Source organism: Tamandua tetradactyla, chromosome X (genome assembly GCF_023851605.1).
Source record: "Tamandua tetradactyla isolate mTamTet1 chromosome X, mTamTet1.pri, whole genome shotgun sequence".
Classification (NCBI taxonomy): domain Eukaryota; kingdom Metazoa; phylum Chordata; class Mammalia; order Pilosa; family Myrmecophagidae; genus Tamandua; species Tamandua tetradactyla.
In genome coordinates, this window is record NC_135353.1 from 11,912,901 (window position 1) to 11,930,739 (window position 17,839).

At 38.7% G+C, this 17,839-nt stretch overlaps 1 pseudogene; it reads right to left on the bottom strand.

Annotated features, from left to right (window-relative positions):
• Positions 1 to 3,206: 3,206 nt before the first annotated feature.
• On the bottom strand, positions 3,207 to 3,724 carry LOC143671681 (double homeobox protein A-like; annotated as a pseudogene).
• Between the last annotated feature and the right edge of the window lie 14,115 nt (positions 3,725 to 17,839).

Sequence of the window (17,839 nt, forward strand, 5' to 3'; positions counted from 1 at the left end):
AAAGAAAAAGACTTTGATGTCAGACAAAATAATTCTAGCATTTGAAATTTGAAGAACTGAAAATCTCCTTTACCAAATTCTATGGGAACTCTAGTCTCCACCCAATATTTCTGTGAATTTTTGACAATTGATGTTCTCATGGTCAATTCTGGTTCCAAGTTCCTGCTTCATTTCAATTCTTGTGTTTCACCTCCCCTGGCCCTGATTTCTTCATTTTCTTTTCTTTTTTTTTTTTTTTTTTTCCACTGACACTTTATTTTGTCTCATTTCTCTCTTCCCTCTTTTGGTTAAGAAGGTTTTTTCAATTCCCTGATTCTGAGTCCAAGCTCATTCTAGGATTTCTGTCCCATGTTGCCAGGGAGGTTTATATCCCTGGGAGTCATGTCCCACGTAGAGGGGGAGGGCAGTGAGCTCCCTTGCTATATTGGCTGAGAGAGAGAGAGAGGCCACATTTGAGCAACAAAAGAGGTTCTCTGGGGGTGACTCTTAGGCCTAATTTTAAGTAGGCTTAGCCTATCCTTTGCAGGGATAAGCTTCGTAGGGACAAACCCCAAGATTGAGGGCTCAGCCTATTGATTTGTTTGTCCCCATTGCTTGTAAGAATATCAGGAATTCTCCAAATGGAGAAGCTGAAATTTTCCTCCTTTCTCCCCATTCCCCCAAGCGGACTTTGAAAACCCTGACCCCAATTTCTGACCCCTATTCCTTTCAACCCTTAAGCCATTTCTTAAATTCTGTTACAGGCACTAGAGTGTCTGTAGCTAAGGCAGAGGTCCCTGCTCTTAAGGGGTTTACAGTCTCACCCAAGGCATTTATAGCTGTGTAGCTGATGAGTTGGGTGAATGCAGAGTGGGTGAGTATTGACATTCTTGTTCTTTAACTTTCTCTGGCTATCCCATCACAGGGAATTCCTCATAGTCATCTTTCCTCACAGCACCATCCTCCTGCCAGGCTGCTCAGCTCTCATTTCCTCCTCTCTACCTGTCCTTTCTTTTTTTGTTCCAGGAATGTTTGTTTTATTTCATTTCCTTCGTCCAGTCACATGCATGAGGACTCATTTTTCTTATCAGCAAGTACTTATCAAGGCTTTAGCTAAACAAATACAGTCCCTTTCTTAAAGGAACTAGCTCTAATAATACTTAAAGTAATACTTTCCTACCTCACTACATGTATTAGTGCATCCACAGAAAGATACAGATAGAGACCTATAGAAGGAGACATCCAAAAGAATATTATCTCTGGCTTGTAGAATTAAGGGTGATCTTACTCCATTATTGATAGTCTGTATTATCCATTTTTCCACAATAAACATGTTACTTAACTAATGTTTAAAAGTAAACCAAAGATTCATTTAAAATAGATTATAATTGGTCTCAACTTATCTTTTGGGTTCCCAAAGTTCTTTTGACATGTCTCTTATTTATAAATTGAAGAAGTCTTCCTTTTCATACTGTTTTTTTTTTTTACTGTATGATCTCATTTATGTGAAATGCATATAATAAGCAAATTTCATAGAGGCAGCTAGATAACAGGTAACCAGCAACCATGGTGGTGAGGAGGGGGTGGTAGGTGTGGTAAAGGAGTAGTTATTGCTTAATGGGTACAGAGTTTCTATTTGAGGTTATAAAAAAGTTGAGGTATAGATGCTAGTGATGGCAGCACAATATTGTGAATAGAATTAATGCCACTGAACTGTACACTTGAAAGTGGTTAAAGTGAGAAATTTTGGGTTGTACATTTGGTACTACAACAGTGTACAAAAGATGAAAGTGCAAAAACAGTTCTATCTTCAATTTTCCACCTCTCTTCCCGAGAGGTAACTTGTGTAAAATGGAGGAGGTATAACTGAGAAAAAAATTTGGTTTTAACGAACAACTGTGACTACTGCCTCATTATATAGATTTTTTTTTAATGTCTAGTTTTTTAGAATAGCCAGAAGGAATTACCTGAAGTTGTTGAACTGTAATCCAGTAGCCCTGATCTTTGATAATGATTGTATAACTATACGGGGAAAAAAAGTCAGTTGCCCATGTTTGTATGGATCTAGTTCTGGATGTTTTGTTCTGTTAACTAACACTGTCTTAGTTAACTCTATTTAAGTCTTACAGTTGTGTACAGTGCAATACTAGTGGTCAGTAAAGGAAGCGGAGGGGTAAGGTTTTCTTTTTTCTTTTTATTTCTTTGTCTGGAGTAATGCTAATGTTCTAAAAATGGTCATGGTGATAAATGCACGACTATATGAATCATTGATTGTATACTTTGGATGGATTGTATGATGTGTGAATTTATCTCAATAAAATTCCATTTATAAAAAAACAGATAACTAATGTTACCAGTTTCTCAAACACCTTTGGAGAGAAATTGTAGGCATAAACAGGTCTCTGAACTTGTGTCCATTCTCCACATACATAGTAGCACATTCTACATATAGAAGATAACTCTTCAGGAGACTTCCTAAGTTAGCATATGATCTCTCCATCTTTATCACAATTATTTAATCCATTGTTGAAAGATACAGGTCTGTTACTTTGAAGAATGTCGCTCAGTTTTGCTTGTCTGGTGTTTCCTTATGATTAAATTAAGCACTTTTGGCAGTAATATCACAGAAGGGATGTTGTGTGTTTCTTAGATGCTTCATAACAGGAGGCAACTCGGCATCAGTCCATATGTTATTGTTGATAAATTTTGAGCACTTGGTTAAGGTGGAATCTGTCAGGTTTCTCCAATACAAATTTTCCAATTTTCCTTTTGTCATTAATAAGTAATCTGTGGGTAGATTCTTTGAGACAATACATGGCTTGTTCTTCATAAAACATTCACTTTGAGAGTGTTACATCCACTGATGATTTTTGCCTGAATCAATTATTACTGTGATGATTAAAAATGATATGTATTTGCTTTATTTACACTGTCCTAAATCTCTGCTGAACTCTAGACCCAGGCTGGGTGAGTAACGCTGTGGAGTCTCTCTTGGACCTGTCTCTGCCTCCTGAAGTCTTGCTAACAATTCCAGAATGCTCAACTTGCAGTCTCAGAGGAAGAGTGCATTCCCAGGAAGAGTGCAAAAGATTTGGGGCTCAGGATGATGATATAAGATATACTGAATTTGTTTTTAGGCCCCCTCATTCTGGTTCCAGAGAAATAAACAAGTTGCCGGTGAGGTTGGTGATATTTTGTGTAGCTTCTGTGCCTTGAATTCTCTCTTCTCAGAGACCTTGTGCCTTGTCTTGTATTTGTTCTAAGATCCCCTCAGGTTCTCTTTTTCTCTGGATATGGAATCTAAATCTTTGGTTTTGAAACCAAATTTGGACTCTTGACTCTGAAACCCCAATTCTTTTAGCAAGTTGTTCTCTGGAATCAATCCCAGTGTAAGGGTTTTTTCTTGAATGCCTTGATGAGAGTGCATCCTTAGGAAAAGGTACAGGAGGTATGGTGCCATCTGGCTTCTCTAACTTGAATCTCTGCAGAGGGATCTTGCCTGTGGGCTTGGCTTTGTCCTAAGGCCTGCTCAGGCTCTCTGGAATGAGTGTCTAGCTCTTCGATTCTGAAACCAAATCTGGATTCTAGACTCTTCAGAGTTAATTTCTAAAGCAAGTTTTTGTTTGGTAGCATAACCCGGGTAAGTGTTTTCATTGAAAGTATCTAAGAGGATTTTCAACTGATCCACTGTGAGTTTGGTCCGACTGTGCCTTGGACAAAAGCTATGATCTATGGGCTGCAGCATTGGGATCAGACTGAAGCAGAGCCATATGTAAGCAGAGATTATTAGGAGGACATTGTGATAATCTAGGGTAGTAGTGTACTAAGAAAGTATCTGATTTTTAAAATATTTGCAAGTTAAAGCCGATAGAATTTCTACCCTGACTAGATTAGGTTAAGAAGGAAAAACTGGGGTTAAGAATGTTTTCTAAATTTTTTACATGATCAACTGGCATAATGGAGTTTCCATTTCCTGAGCTGGGGAGAACTGGGTCCTTTTCATACTGTTTTGAAACTAATTTCAACAAAATAAGTATGATTTTTAGCACACATTCAGTTTGGTATATTCATATTAACTTACAGAAAAGATAGACTAAGATGGTTACGTGCTTAAATTTTAGGGGTGGAATAAGCACTTACTTTAGATCTTTCTGTATGCTTTCACATTTTTGCAGACAGTTTTATGCATTACTAACTTGTTTTAAACCTCGAGAAGAAACATATATACAAAACATACAGCAAAGAGCTTCCCTAGAGCCTTGTAAATTTACTTTCCACTAGAAAACACCCCTTATGGGTGGATTTTGAGAAAAATGAGGTTGCATATGTCATATGGTACTCTTAGCACGATTTGATTAATCATGATATGGTGAAAAGAGATTCTACCACTAACTAGCTACATGACAAGTAGTAACTTGTACAAGTAGGCAAGTCATTTAATCAAATACTTATTTTGTGATATGCAAAAGGAGGGCTTGAATTATGTTGTGATGTATAATCCTCAGCTCCAATATCTTCTTGACTCTGTTGAACATTAAACACCCAGTGAAGGATGAAAAAGGCATGCCAAGGTCCGGAGTCTGAGAAAGAAACAAGGGCTCATTTCACTGATAATTGTTGAAGGCCCGTAACTGCTTCAATATATGGGGAACAGAGCTAACACTGTTAGCCCTTTTTGCCTTTTTTGCCAAATATTTTCTCACTAGTCTGTGATTTTTTTTCCTATGGTAAAAACTGATCTGAGTTTTAGAATCTGTAAATAAGAGATTTATTTTCAATCAGCTCTACTGGGCCGCATCTATTCTTTAGGAAGAAGGATACCAGTACCAAGACATACAAAACACACGATTTGGGGTTATTCTCCAAAACTGATTGAGTGGCAACCCAGAGTTGCCTTGTAGGGATGCTAGATACTCTTCAAAGTCATATCTTATTCGTCAGATCAATTGGAATACCACAATTTTGCTTTAATCCTTGAAACAATATCTCTAGTGACATGAAGGAATGCATACCACTTCTCCAAGTGCCTGGATTTGGCACTCAAATATCTGGCCCCTCTTGTGCCCAAATTAAAACTAGTGTTTATATAGGGCAGTCACTTCAATGACCATAACACAGAGCACCCAGCTCTGCTTTCATACAAACGCACAGAATTCTAAGCCATAATGGAAATAAGTCGATAGAAAACTGGTTTCAATACTTTAGTCTCCTGATTTAAATTTGCAGGGTACCTCAAAAACTGTGGACCCTTTTGCCATTATGGTGAAGTGAAATTCAAAAGACTTCCCCCTGTGCAGGAAAATGAGGAACAGTCTCTTAAGGGAAAGCATTAGAAATATTTATTGGGTACAGTTTTGTTGCTTTTGCTTCCCTTAAGTCAGGTGCCCCCCTCTTGTCTCTTCCATCTGACACTCACTGTGAGATCTTCAGGCCATTTTTTTTAAGTCTACTAAATTTATCATTCCAATTATGCTCAAAGTATCTAAATCATAATGCCCTCATTCTGTCATGTTTGTTTAAAGTGCCTATTGGTATGTAAGCTTATTATATTATTAAAAAAACAGATACCTCCCTTTTTTTGCTGTGTCTAATCTAAAAAACCCTTAACTATGTCAAGCCAGGAATTAATTAGTCATATATTTCTTATGTTAATTTCTCTATTTCCCAGTTAGTTTCAATGGAGATCTGTTTTATTAGCTTAATAACACTTCTATCCTTCTGTGCTTACGGGATTTTTCATTAAAAAATGCAAGAATTTCATACAGGGCTGAGAAAATAGGAAATGATCAAATGACAGGACCGATAAATGGACACTCTCCAGGTACCCAGCTGCTGCAACCCCATCATGTCCCTGAGTGGGACTGGCTCTGACCCATGTGCCATGGCAGCTCAGCAATGGATAGATCTAGTATCAAGGCTGTCATCTCTGCATGATCCATCACATCAGAAAAGATGCAAGCAAATTGACTTTTTCTTCAGAGGCAAGATTTCAAGGGGCTGACGCACCAAATCAGGGACAATGACTAATGCCTTCTACAGTCAGATACATAGCAGAGGAACATCTATTCCCAAAGGTTAAATGTCATCCATTGAAATCCATTAAGCAATCAAATACCAGATGACTAAGAGCCATGCTGTTCCTGGTTTTGGGAAAGCTTCCACTCCACCCACCTCATGCAATAATGCCGCATCCCCTCAACAAAGAAAGTCTCTAACCTGAGAGAACATGTAAATATAAGGAACATGTCAATTGAGAAAGGTCTAACTTGAGGAGGGCTCTAGTAATCTCATTTTAATTACTATCCTCCAGGGAGGAAGAACACATTATACAAGGAGAGCTCAAGAAGTGACAATGAGGTCATGTTTGTGACTGTGAGTATAGAGATGTCCTTTAAGATTCATGACTTCTTAAAGGGGACCATGGAGGACTCAAGAAAACAGATGTGAAGGCCATAAGTCCTGGTGGTGCTATAGTGGCCGATTTCTGAATCAAGACCAGATGATTCCAGGGTACCATCCAAAATAAGGTTGCCAAAATTGAGTGCTAGAGAAAGGTTTCCTTGATGGCATCAAGGGCCTATTCATGACAATTCATCTTTCTGAGCAAATAACAAAAGTGACAGGAAAAGCCACCTGACATAATTGGTATTTGTTGGAAAGTGAGAATGCAACACCCATTTAAGGACTTTGCTTGGCTACTTGAGGTTGATAATATTTTTTTGCTAAAGCAATTGTCACTAGTTTAAAAGTTAGAAAATCCTAACAGCACAGATCCTCTCTTAAAACACCAATACACTTAAAAACATCATACTTCTTTTTTTTTCATTAGAGAAGTTATGGGTATACAGAATATTCATGCATGAAATATAGGATTCTCATATACTATCCCACCACCAACACCTTGCATTGGTGTTGAACATTTTTTACTGCTGATGATGGCACATTTTTATAATTGTATTATTAATTAAAGTCCACAGTTTAACTAAAATCTTCATACTTCTGATGATCTAAATTCCACAATCATGTGGAAATTCACCTTAGAAAGATGCATGAAATCCAGGGTGTTTGGGTATATTATGGGTGAATGTGCTGCTTTAATAGTATTAAAAATGGATATTTCATATTTGTAAAACAACTTTTATCTTAAAACATGACATTCATTTTTCTTTAAAAATTTTCTGGAAATGCAAAAAATAAAAATTTCATAGTAAACCAGTCCAAGGGGTTTCACTTGTTGTAGTTATATCATGGCCTGGCATATGATGCCCTTTCTTAACCCCCTCTTTCTTTTTGTCTCTTCACTTATATATTTCTTTCTCTCCTTTCAAAGCCAAAGCCACTCTCCTTCTTGTTTACTCATTTTTTACTTATCCATGCCATACCTCAGTCTGCCCAGGGCCTGCAGGGTTCTTCTTAAGCATTTGCTCAGCCCTGCTGATGGCTCAGCGAGAAAGAGCAGATGTGAATGGAATGTGCCAGCCAGCTAAAAGATCTTAAACTCCCTCTCACAAGCAATTCATGCAATTCAGAATTGCTCTGCAACACTAGGTTGTGATGAATTATTAGAGACAAAGAACGCACAGATGGAATGTTCTTGCTAATAAAAGCAAATTTCAAATGGTTATTTTGTTCTTAAGAAGATTAATTGCTGGTTTGGGTCATTAAGGCATTTTACCATACTAAATAATGCAAACACTTAGGGTGATATAAATTCTATCCTATTACAGATAAATGTCTGAAAAAGCAAATGTTTTCAGTGAGGGTTTTCCTTTGGATCTTTTCTCCCTTGACCCTCATAGACCTTTGGGTTTCCCATTATTTTAATTGCAACCCATACATTAATTTAAATCATTCCAAATCCATGCGGATATTTATGTGAAAACAAATTCGAGTAACATAAAGGCATTATCACACCTTTACAATAGCTGCTGACTTTGGTTACAGCCAAATAGATCTGGATGCATTTCCTTGAATTATTAAGTTACCAAATCACTAGCTGCTCAGATGAAAGGGCTGTCACTGAGTATATAAGGAAATGATAGTTTAATCTTTCTCTCTTCCTCTCCCTACACACACACACACACACACACACACACAGTGCTTTTTCCTCTTAAGCTGGGCAATTTTAGGCAAACACTTCCCCCTTTCTTGCTCTCTCACTCTTTCTCTTTAAAAAGATGAGGTTAGGCTAAATGATATCTAAGACACCTTCCTGCTCTAACAATTTTGCTACTTCCTCCTAAAATTACCTATACTCTGGGAAAGAGTTTGATGAATGTTATAAAAATCACTTCCTGAAATGAGATGAGTCATTTTTGTAATGAATATGATTTCATGCACCTAGCTTTTAAAGAAGCAATTTACTTGCTGGGTTGCTAAATTGAAGATTATCATGGTGATAAGGAAATTAATGGTTAACATTTATGAACATTTACAAAATTCACTCCATATCATAAGTTCTGAAGCATAGCCTAGAGAATTCCATTAAAAAGTTAAATTTGGTTTCGATTCCTGGTGCCTGCCCATGCAAAAGAAAAAAAGCTAAATTTCTATTATACAGAGGAAAATCTTAAAGGTGAAGACTAAACGAATTGAAATACAGGTCTATAGCCAATCTATTTAAATTTTAAATTTAAATTTGTCTTATTCAGCATGTAGTGAACACATCCTAAAGTCAGTGACAAGTGTTTTTCATTCACTCATTTTTTTTTTTTTTTTTTTTTTTGGTGCATGGGCCAGGAATCGAACCCAGGTCTCCCACATGGCTGACAAGAATTCCATCACTGAACTACCCATGCACCCCTTCATTTACTACTACTAAAGCATGACATGACAATTATCTTTCTAAGCGCAAAAGATTTATATAAGTGGCTGACGATGATATTCATCTCCTTAAAATAAAGCACATCTAAAAATATGTTTATCTTTCTGAGCCCAAACAAATGAAAAAGCATGCTTATTTACTTGCTACATCAAGCATGACCCATAGCTTTATAAGCAGACAGAGATTAATGGTAATAGTATCTGGAACGAAGATATTAAACTATTGATTTGGGAAGACACGTCATGCTTCTGATTTTCAAAATAGCTCTGAGCGTAAGCAATATTAAACAAATAAAATGCAATGAAATGTGGGTTGTGCTCAGTTGCTATCTCCTCCTCAAACCTCCATTCATCACAGAAACTGGAAAGCACAGAAAGCTCCAGCCACAGGAAAAGAGAATCGTCTCAAAAGTAGACAGCTCTCACTTTTTGGTCTTCAAAGGGCCTCACTATCTAGGAAGGAAAACACACTGTGAACTGAATCAGTACTATGAGTCTGAAGTGACACAATGGGTGCCTAATGCTTGCATATTGCTTTTGACTTTTTTAAAAACATATATTTTTTTATTGTGAAATATAACATATATACAGAAAAGCAATAAATTTCAAAGTACATTGTAACAAGTAGTCATAGAACAGATTTCAGAGTTTGGTATGGGTTATAGTTCTACAATTTCAGGTTTTACCTTCGAACTGTCCCAAGACATTGGAGACTAAAAGAAATATCAATATAATGATTCAGCAACCGTACTTGTTTGTTAAATCCTATCTTCTCTGTTATAACTCCTCCTTCTCCTTTGATCCTTCTTCCAGTATTTAGGATTATTTGGACTATGTCCATTCTAACTTTTTCATGTTGAAAAAGCGTGTCAACAATATAGGATAGGGGGATAGAACTAGCTGATGTTCTTGGAGAGTTTGGCTCCTCTGGGTTTAAGGAACCATCTTGAAGTTGTAAGTTTCTGGACAGAATAGAATCTCAGATAGAGCCCTGGGTGTTCTTAGGGTTAATAAGAATGATGTTGATTGGGGTTTGACAAGCCATAGTAATTAGCAATATCTAGCTGAAGCTTGCATAAGAGTAACCTGCAGAATATCCTCTCAACTCCATTTGAACTCTCTCAACCACTGACAACTCATTTTGTTACATTTCTTTTTCCCCTTTTTGTCAGGAATGCATTATCAATCCCATGGTGCCAGGGCCAGGCTCATCCCTAGGAGCCATGTCACACATTGCCAGGGAGATTTTCACCCCTGGATGTCATTTCTCACGCAGCGGGGAGGGTAATGATTTTCCTTGCAGAGTTGGGCTTAGAGAGAGAGAGAGAGAGACCACATCTGAATTGCTCTTGACTTTTAGAACATAATGCCTATTTGAGCATTTTGAAAATTCATCTTTGTATTGTGGAAGTTGAACTTGGGGGTTAATCCTGATGCATGTAATATCACTGAGCTCTGTTTTTAATGATTGAGAAAGCCTTCCTTGTGATTTTTTTTTTTATCTTTATTCCTTTCCCCTTCCAACCTTCCTCTCTTACATCTGTGGTACTAATTATCAGAAAAGTAGCACAAATGCATAAAATATAATTCGGTAGCCTAAATCAAGAGAAGAAATGAAAGATGATAGCAAAAATGTGCACAAAGTGATCTAGGGCTGAACTAAAATTGAAAGACATGATATTCTACACATCTGCTAAAGATGACCACGAAACTGTCTTCAAGGGCATAGCAGCCATTAGGAAAAGAGAGAATCTGTGTGCTGTAAAAGCCACAGGGTCCACAAAGTAGAAACATCCATCATACAATGGAAGTATAATGATTCTTGGTTGAGAGATCTGCCAGGAATTTTTCTGGCATTCGCATAAATAGTAGTAGTGATCATCTAATGACTACATTCCCTATCACTATCTCTATGTGTAACAGCGAGCTTCATTGGGCTATTGCTTTACATGTCCCATAATCCAGGCCAACATGTAGCATTATACCAAAGCATAATTTGGGAAATTATAATTACTTCTATGTACCTAGCTCTCAGCTGACATGACTGAATCCAGGGATGAGTGTCAGAGCATTGAAAGAGCAGATGGAACATGTCTACTCCAAGCAGTTTTCCTATTAAAGGAGTTGTTATTTTCAACTAAGATTCTGACCAAGATTGAGTGGAGTTGGAGATTGTACTCCCTGAGAAACAGAGCTCTGCTGCTTTGAATTTCTTGTACAGTCAGACCTACATGTTTTCACAGACAGAAGAGCTGGGAATGGGGTAAACAACCTTTTCAGGAAATTGAGGAGCGTGAGATAAAGGCTCAGTGGAATTTGAAAGGTGATAATAATAGTTATGATTAACTGAATACTTAATACTGTCAGGCATTGTTCAAAAGAACTTTATATGCATGATCTCATTTAATTGTCACAACATCATTAATATACCCATTTTATGGCCATTTTGACTGAGGATCAGAGAGATTAAGATATTTTCCTACCATTATATATATACCTAGGAGGTGATGAAGCCAGAATTTAAGACCCATCAATGTATCTTCAGATTCCACATTCTTAACCATCATAATATTTTGCCTCCTTGTGAGAGAGCTTTTCTTATTGCCCCAAAATGACATCTTGGAAAGGAGCACAGGGTCGTAGGGCAGCAGAATGTCTCCTAAAGTCAACTCAGCTGTGATGCTGACCTTGAAATACCTGGTAGAACAGTGTGAGTACTCCCAGCACCTAAGTCCTCTTTGGTCTGGCAGGCTGGAAAGTTGGAATAACAGGACCTGGATCAGAATGCTTCTGGTGCAACCTTGGGCAAGTTTGGTTCTGTTTCCCCAACAATATAGTAAGGATTTTGAGCTAGAATCTGAGGGTCTTAACCAGGGAAGGATTTTAATATCACGGGGGAATCTTTTCAAATCACATGCTCAAGCCTTACCCAAACATACTGTGCACCCTCTGTGAACTAGGTGTTGTGGAGGATACAGAGTTAAGTTTTCCAAAACAAGCTTCTTCTTTCCAAAGACCCTTATGGTTTGATGCATAAGGAAACAGTGTGCCTGTTAGGGGGTTTCCCTGTGCCAAATGCTAGAGGTGCATATCTGAATCCAGCTACATCTACAAAAGCAGCAACACTGTCACTCTCTCAAGGTAAAGGACACTTGGAAAAGGAGGGAGGAGGGAAAGACTGAGGAGCAGCAGCCAAACCAAACCTGTGAGCACCCAGGGTAGGCTGCTGGAGTGAGCAAAGATTCAGCATAGGCTACTGGAGTGAGCAAAGCACGAACAGTGGTAAGGAGTTTGCAAGCAGCTCTAGCCATGTTAGGAATCCCAATAAAGCAATGAGGATTAGAGACAAGAAAACTGACTCTGCAATCAGGTATACTGGATGAAATCCCAGGTTTGCCATTTACTGGCTATGTCAACTTGGGCAAATCTACGCTTCAGTTTCTTCAAGTGGAATATAGAGATAAACTACTGAACTCTTGGGATTTTATTCAGATTTTCTTTTGTTGTTGATAAAACACTTGTGTTTTCTCAATACTTATTGTGTCCTTTCTACTTGCAGGATGCCTTTCTAAGTGCTTTGCCCATGCTCAATTTCTGAAAGAAGGTGGGTGCTCAAGGATTACTAGTTCCCCTCACCCTTCTTTTTGCTTAGCCTGGGCAACAGCTCCAAATGGACAGAAGCTGCTAAATTGCTTCTTTACAAGCTACTAAGTCCATTAAATCCTCCCCATTATGAAAATAGCTTCTCTAGTTCCAGAAAGTGCTTTTTACAAGATTCATTAAACTCCCTTTCCCCATGTACGTGTCATTTTATGAGGGTGGCAGAAATACAGCTATTAGTGCCATGGGTTTTCATATACTCATAGAATCACAATGTTAGGACTATAAAGGCCCTTAGGCATTGTCTACTCTTCTCTTCTCATTTTACACATGGGGAAACTGAGGCTCGGAGTGAATAAATGATTACACCATGAAAACCTATCCAACTTGTGACTGAATCAGAACAAAAATCCACGTTCTCTGACTCCAAAATCAATGCTCTTGCCACTTTATCACTCACTAATACCAGCCAGCAACTTTATAAGTGTGTACCACTGGCAATTCACTCACTCAATCATTCGTTCATTTAAGAGGAATTTATAGAGCATTTACCATATGCCAGGCACTGAGCGAAGTCCTGCAGTGAGAAGAAATAAACAGGAGGTTGTACTTGGCTTCAGACAACCTCTGATTACTATTTCTTTGGGGGAGAGGAGAGCAAGGGAACCCCTGCAAATCAGTGGTTCTTGACTTTGCTGCAGAATAGAATTACTTTGGGTTTTTAAAAATGCCAGCACCTGGGATCCCCCCTATATAAGTTGAATAAGAATCGATGCAGTAGGGCTTTGGCATCTGTGGTGGCCCAGATAATTTTAAATATGTACCCCTAAAGTTGGTAACCATTGATCTCAATGCATGTTCTTCTAACAGTGGGCAAAGATTATATAGAAAGGATAGTGTTTATGCAAAACACTAAAGCTTAGCAGGAAATTGTAGTTGCAGGCTGAAGAAAGTCTGGCTAGAGAGGCAATAGCTCTAGCAACACCCAAAATATATCAAACCAAAGCTCATAGCTTAGCATACTCCGGAGTGGTTCAAGTCACATGACATGACACTGGGTACTTAACTCCTTAACCTGAGAGCGTTCATTTTATTATTATTTTTTAATTTATAAATCACCTGTTGGGTGCCAAGCACTGTACTAGGTACTTTCATTCACCTCAGTACATCTAATCTTTACATCACTTGAGGTAGGTGTTAGTTAGTATTATGCCCGTTTTCCAACAGAGGAAACAGAAACTCAAAGGAATGGGGACTTGCTCAAAATCACAGACGAAGTGGCAGAACCAAGATTTCAGCAAATGTTTTCTGACTCCAAGTCCCTTTTCCACCATATCATGTTGCAATGGAAAAGTTATTTATTTTATAATGTAAACAGGATATATTATGGGGTCATTTGAGATTTAAGTGGTCAGTCATGAAGTTCTGTTCTGATTCCATTCTCTTATCATCCTTGCCTGCTTCTAGTGTGTCTTCCTGCCATCCCAGCCAAAGCGGCAGTTGTGCAAGATGAGGAAAAGAAAAACACTTGCTATTTCACCCTTTCTTCCAAGAGGAATGAACATATCATCACTTATGACTTTGAAATCACTTCCCATAATGAGTTTTGCCAGAGAATAGGCACAAAGAATCATGCCTTATTCTTAGCACATGTTCTCAGCATGCCTTTTAATGACTCCTGTGGAACCAGTTCCATGCATGCTGTGTTTCTGTCTATACTGAACATTAGCGCGCACAAACAAACATTTCTCTACAATGGTGTGAAATTAGCAAGACAATGTTGAACACATTGTAGGTCTCTTGTTGAAAACTAAAATATGTATTGACTTTCTTCTGAAGTAACCCAAAATTTGAGTTTGCCCGTCTGTTTTGGATGCATTTAAAACGGAAAGGAAAGCACACCAGTTGACAGACTATATAGATTTGAGCTCAGGCCTGCAAGTATTTTCATCTAACTTCTCCGAGGGGGTAGAAAGAATGATGGAAGTATTTTTACTTCATCTGTTAGCAACCCATTCCCACGTCCAACGTGCTCATAACAAGTCTTTGCAAGGAAAAGCCAGCATAGGGTGTCAGAAGAAATAAAAGGCAAACCAAATTTAATCTTGGGATTTTTATGAGTGCTGTGAGGGAAAAGTAAATGTCACAATGTTGCCTGCAAGATGCTACCACTTGCATGCCAGCTTCCCTTTCCAGTGTGACTTATCAACAAAGTTCAGTAGCCACTGAATGAGAAGCTTTTTAGAAAAAAAATATGACCACACACAGAACCTCCACAGACATTCATACCTAAAGACAGTCTGAATCTTGTAGTATGAGTAGTTTAGGCTGCATTGTTGACTTTGGAAAGCAGTGGCATACGTGAGGTCTGCCATACCACCTGAAGTCATTCGTGCTTGGGGAGGGAAAATGGGGAGATAGAGTTACGATCATTAAAATAACTCATTAGAACAAACAGCCACTATTGTTTCATGCTATTCCCTGGCAGAAGGACGAGGCCTTTGTGCTCCAGTTGCCAGAGTAAAATCAATAGTCAAAAGGATCTTCCAAAGCCCTTTCTAAAGCCCAAGCAGATAAGAGACCACTATTGTCTCATAACATAATGTTGAAATTCCTTTCACTTTCCTAGGGACGGTTCAGGCCCAGTTTAGATATTCTGTCCACCGATTTTAAACATCATCGAGCTTGTGAGCTATAAATAATGTTGCATGATACGATGCATATAAAAAGTGCTCAGTAAGACCATAGCAAGAGCAATATGCAGGTTACCCTAAACCCTTCCCAGAAAATTAAGAGACTTGGTGTATGATTCCATAACCTCATGAAAGCTGTGTTCTGCTACTACCTCACAGGCCTGCATCACTGCAGTGCCACCTTCCCTCACCCGGGGGAAATATCTTGACTGCAGCCTGCCTCTCAAGGAGAATCTGCTCTCAGTCACTGGAGAAAAGACAACTCTCTGGCTATCCTCTAAAATGAGTCTCTCCCTTGCTCGTTCATCTCTCTAAAGGAGTTGAAAATGGGAACAGCCAAAGCTTGGTGCCAGCCAGAGCCCAGTGGATCTTGCACATCACTGGGAACTGGCACACTGAAGAGCACATGGTGCTTGCTGCCACTCCTACTCCCAGCAGCACGGCTGCTTTGGCTCTTGGCACTGCCAAAACATTTCTTGGGCACAAAAGGCTGCCAGGCCAGGGCTGAATGCCATTGTAAGAGAGGAGAGAAATGAACCGATGAAGGGAATTTCTACTACTTTTTCTCAGAACCTCAAACTAAAAATAAAACACAGGACACCATGAACCACTACAAATACAAATCAGCCCAAGGACACGATCATATCCAAGCACACATACGTGCACACTCACTCATTGTGAACATGGTATGAATTAATTCATGCAAAGCATTTGGAATAATATAGAGGCACAAAATAAGTGCTATTACATTTTTGTTATTATTATTTACTTGTGTTAAGATGGGCCTACATCCATAAAGAACTGATGACAAGAATGAAACACAACCAGTTGTTTAAGATATTTGCTTGACAGTCAAAGATCAGCAAAATGAATCAAAGAAAGGGGACTCACCTTGGCAAGTTAAAATGAAGGCAGGAAGAGAAATGATAGAAATCATGAGAGACAATTATGCTGGCTAACCACGGAAAGCAGAGAGGAAGAATTCTATCTAACAGCATCCTAAACAGAAACCAGGAAAAAAGCAGTTATAACTTCACCAAATAAGATTGCCAGGGAGACTTCAGAAAATCTGTGCAGACCTCCCCCCACCTCACATTTTGAATATTGGAAGTCTTATAAACTTGAATATTGAAGTCTTGTGATGATAGGGGTGAAGGGCTCACAGGCATATAGAAACAAATTACTTTCCTATCTGCTTTTCTTCTCCTGGAGATAAGGAAACCCTCCCATTAGTAGGCTCTCCATGTTTATTTGACACAATTTAGACTGAGACTTGCCTATTCAACATCTGGGTTCAGGAGAGGCTGTCTGGAGCTGTGATTTGTGAATAACTGTATCCACCAGGGTACTTCTCACCCATAAGCCTAATTCATCATCCTATTCAATTTTCTCTTCAAATTATCATGCTTGAGACATATTTAGTTTCCTGGAACATGAGAGCCTGAAGGGGCCTTTGAGATCAAGTAGTCCAACCTCCTCATTTTACACTCACAACTGATAACTACGTTCCAATTTGTCACCAACATTGCTTTTAGCATGATTAGGGCTGCTAACATGGGGAAAACAGGAAATGTTCCTCTTCCCCACATTCTCAGCAAGGCCAAGGTCACAGCCACCCCTCCCCCAGCCAGCCTCACACACAAGTTGTCACTGTTTCCTTTCTGCCATGTTGTGAGGGCTGCTTATAAAGCAACAGCCTTTGTGCTAAGGGGAGAGCAAAACCGCAGCCTCCCAGCAGTGAAGAGATTTACAAGAGCTCAAAGAAGGTCAAAAGGGTAAATTACCCTGTTACTTGCATGTAATCAGCATCTTTCTAGTCTACCTCAGGATGAGGCTGATTACACGGAAGACAAAGGTGAAGGAAAAGAAGCATGAACAGGTTCAGGGCTTCATCTTTTTTTTTCAGTCCTTAACACAAGTGCTTTACCAAATCCATTTTATAACAGCATTTAGGAAGCATGAATCTTAAAGATTTTTCCCTGATTTATTTGAAAACACAAGTAGGAAATGACCTGTTATCGTGTAGGACTTTCTTTTTAAGAGTCAAGAAAGAATTGCCGAAAAGTTGCAAGAGATGGTCCAGAATTGAGTACTGTACTTACTGAAGATTCACTTCCATTTGGAAGAATCAAAGGTGTCACAGAGAAGGTGCAACTTTCATATTTCTTTCCCCTCTTCCCATCTCATTCTTTATTGTTTCCTTTCACAGATGATTGAGAAAGAGTGATTATATTAGGTAAAATTGTGATAAGCATATTGCCTCTGCTCTCTTTCTCTCTCTCTCTTTCACACTTTCTTTCTCTCCCACACATCCGTGTGTATTGTACTGCAGTTGCTTATTAGGCAAAAACCTCAAAAAAACCTCGTCTGCTTCATTTACCAGAGTGCCCAGCACCAGACAGAATACCAGTATAGAGTAGGTGCCAAATAAATATCAGTTAAATGAACAAATTATTACAGCACCAGTTCTTTGGAGAGCTATATGATTGTGATTTCAAACCAAAATGAGAAGATCATATTTCTAGGTGATGTTTTCCCACATTCCCTGACCTTCCTAAGAGCCAACATCCAGTCTATCCTGTCCATGCAAGACCATGCACCATGGAGGGATTTGAGTCAGTATGTTCAGTAGTGTGCCAGTTTGAAACTGTTGTGTACCCCAGAAAAGCTGTGATCTTGAATCCTCATTCAATACTATTGGGTGAGATCATTTTTATTGTTTCCATGGACATGTGACCCACCTA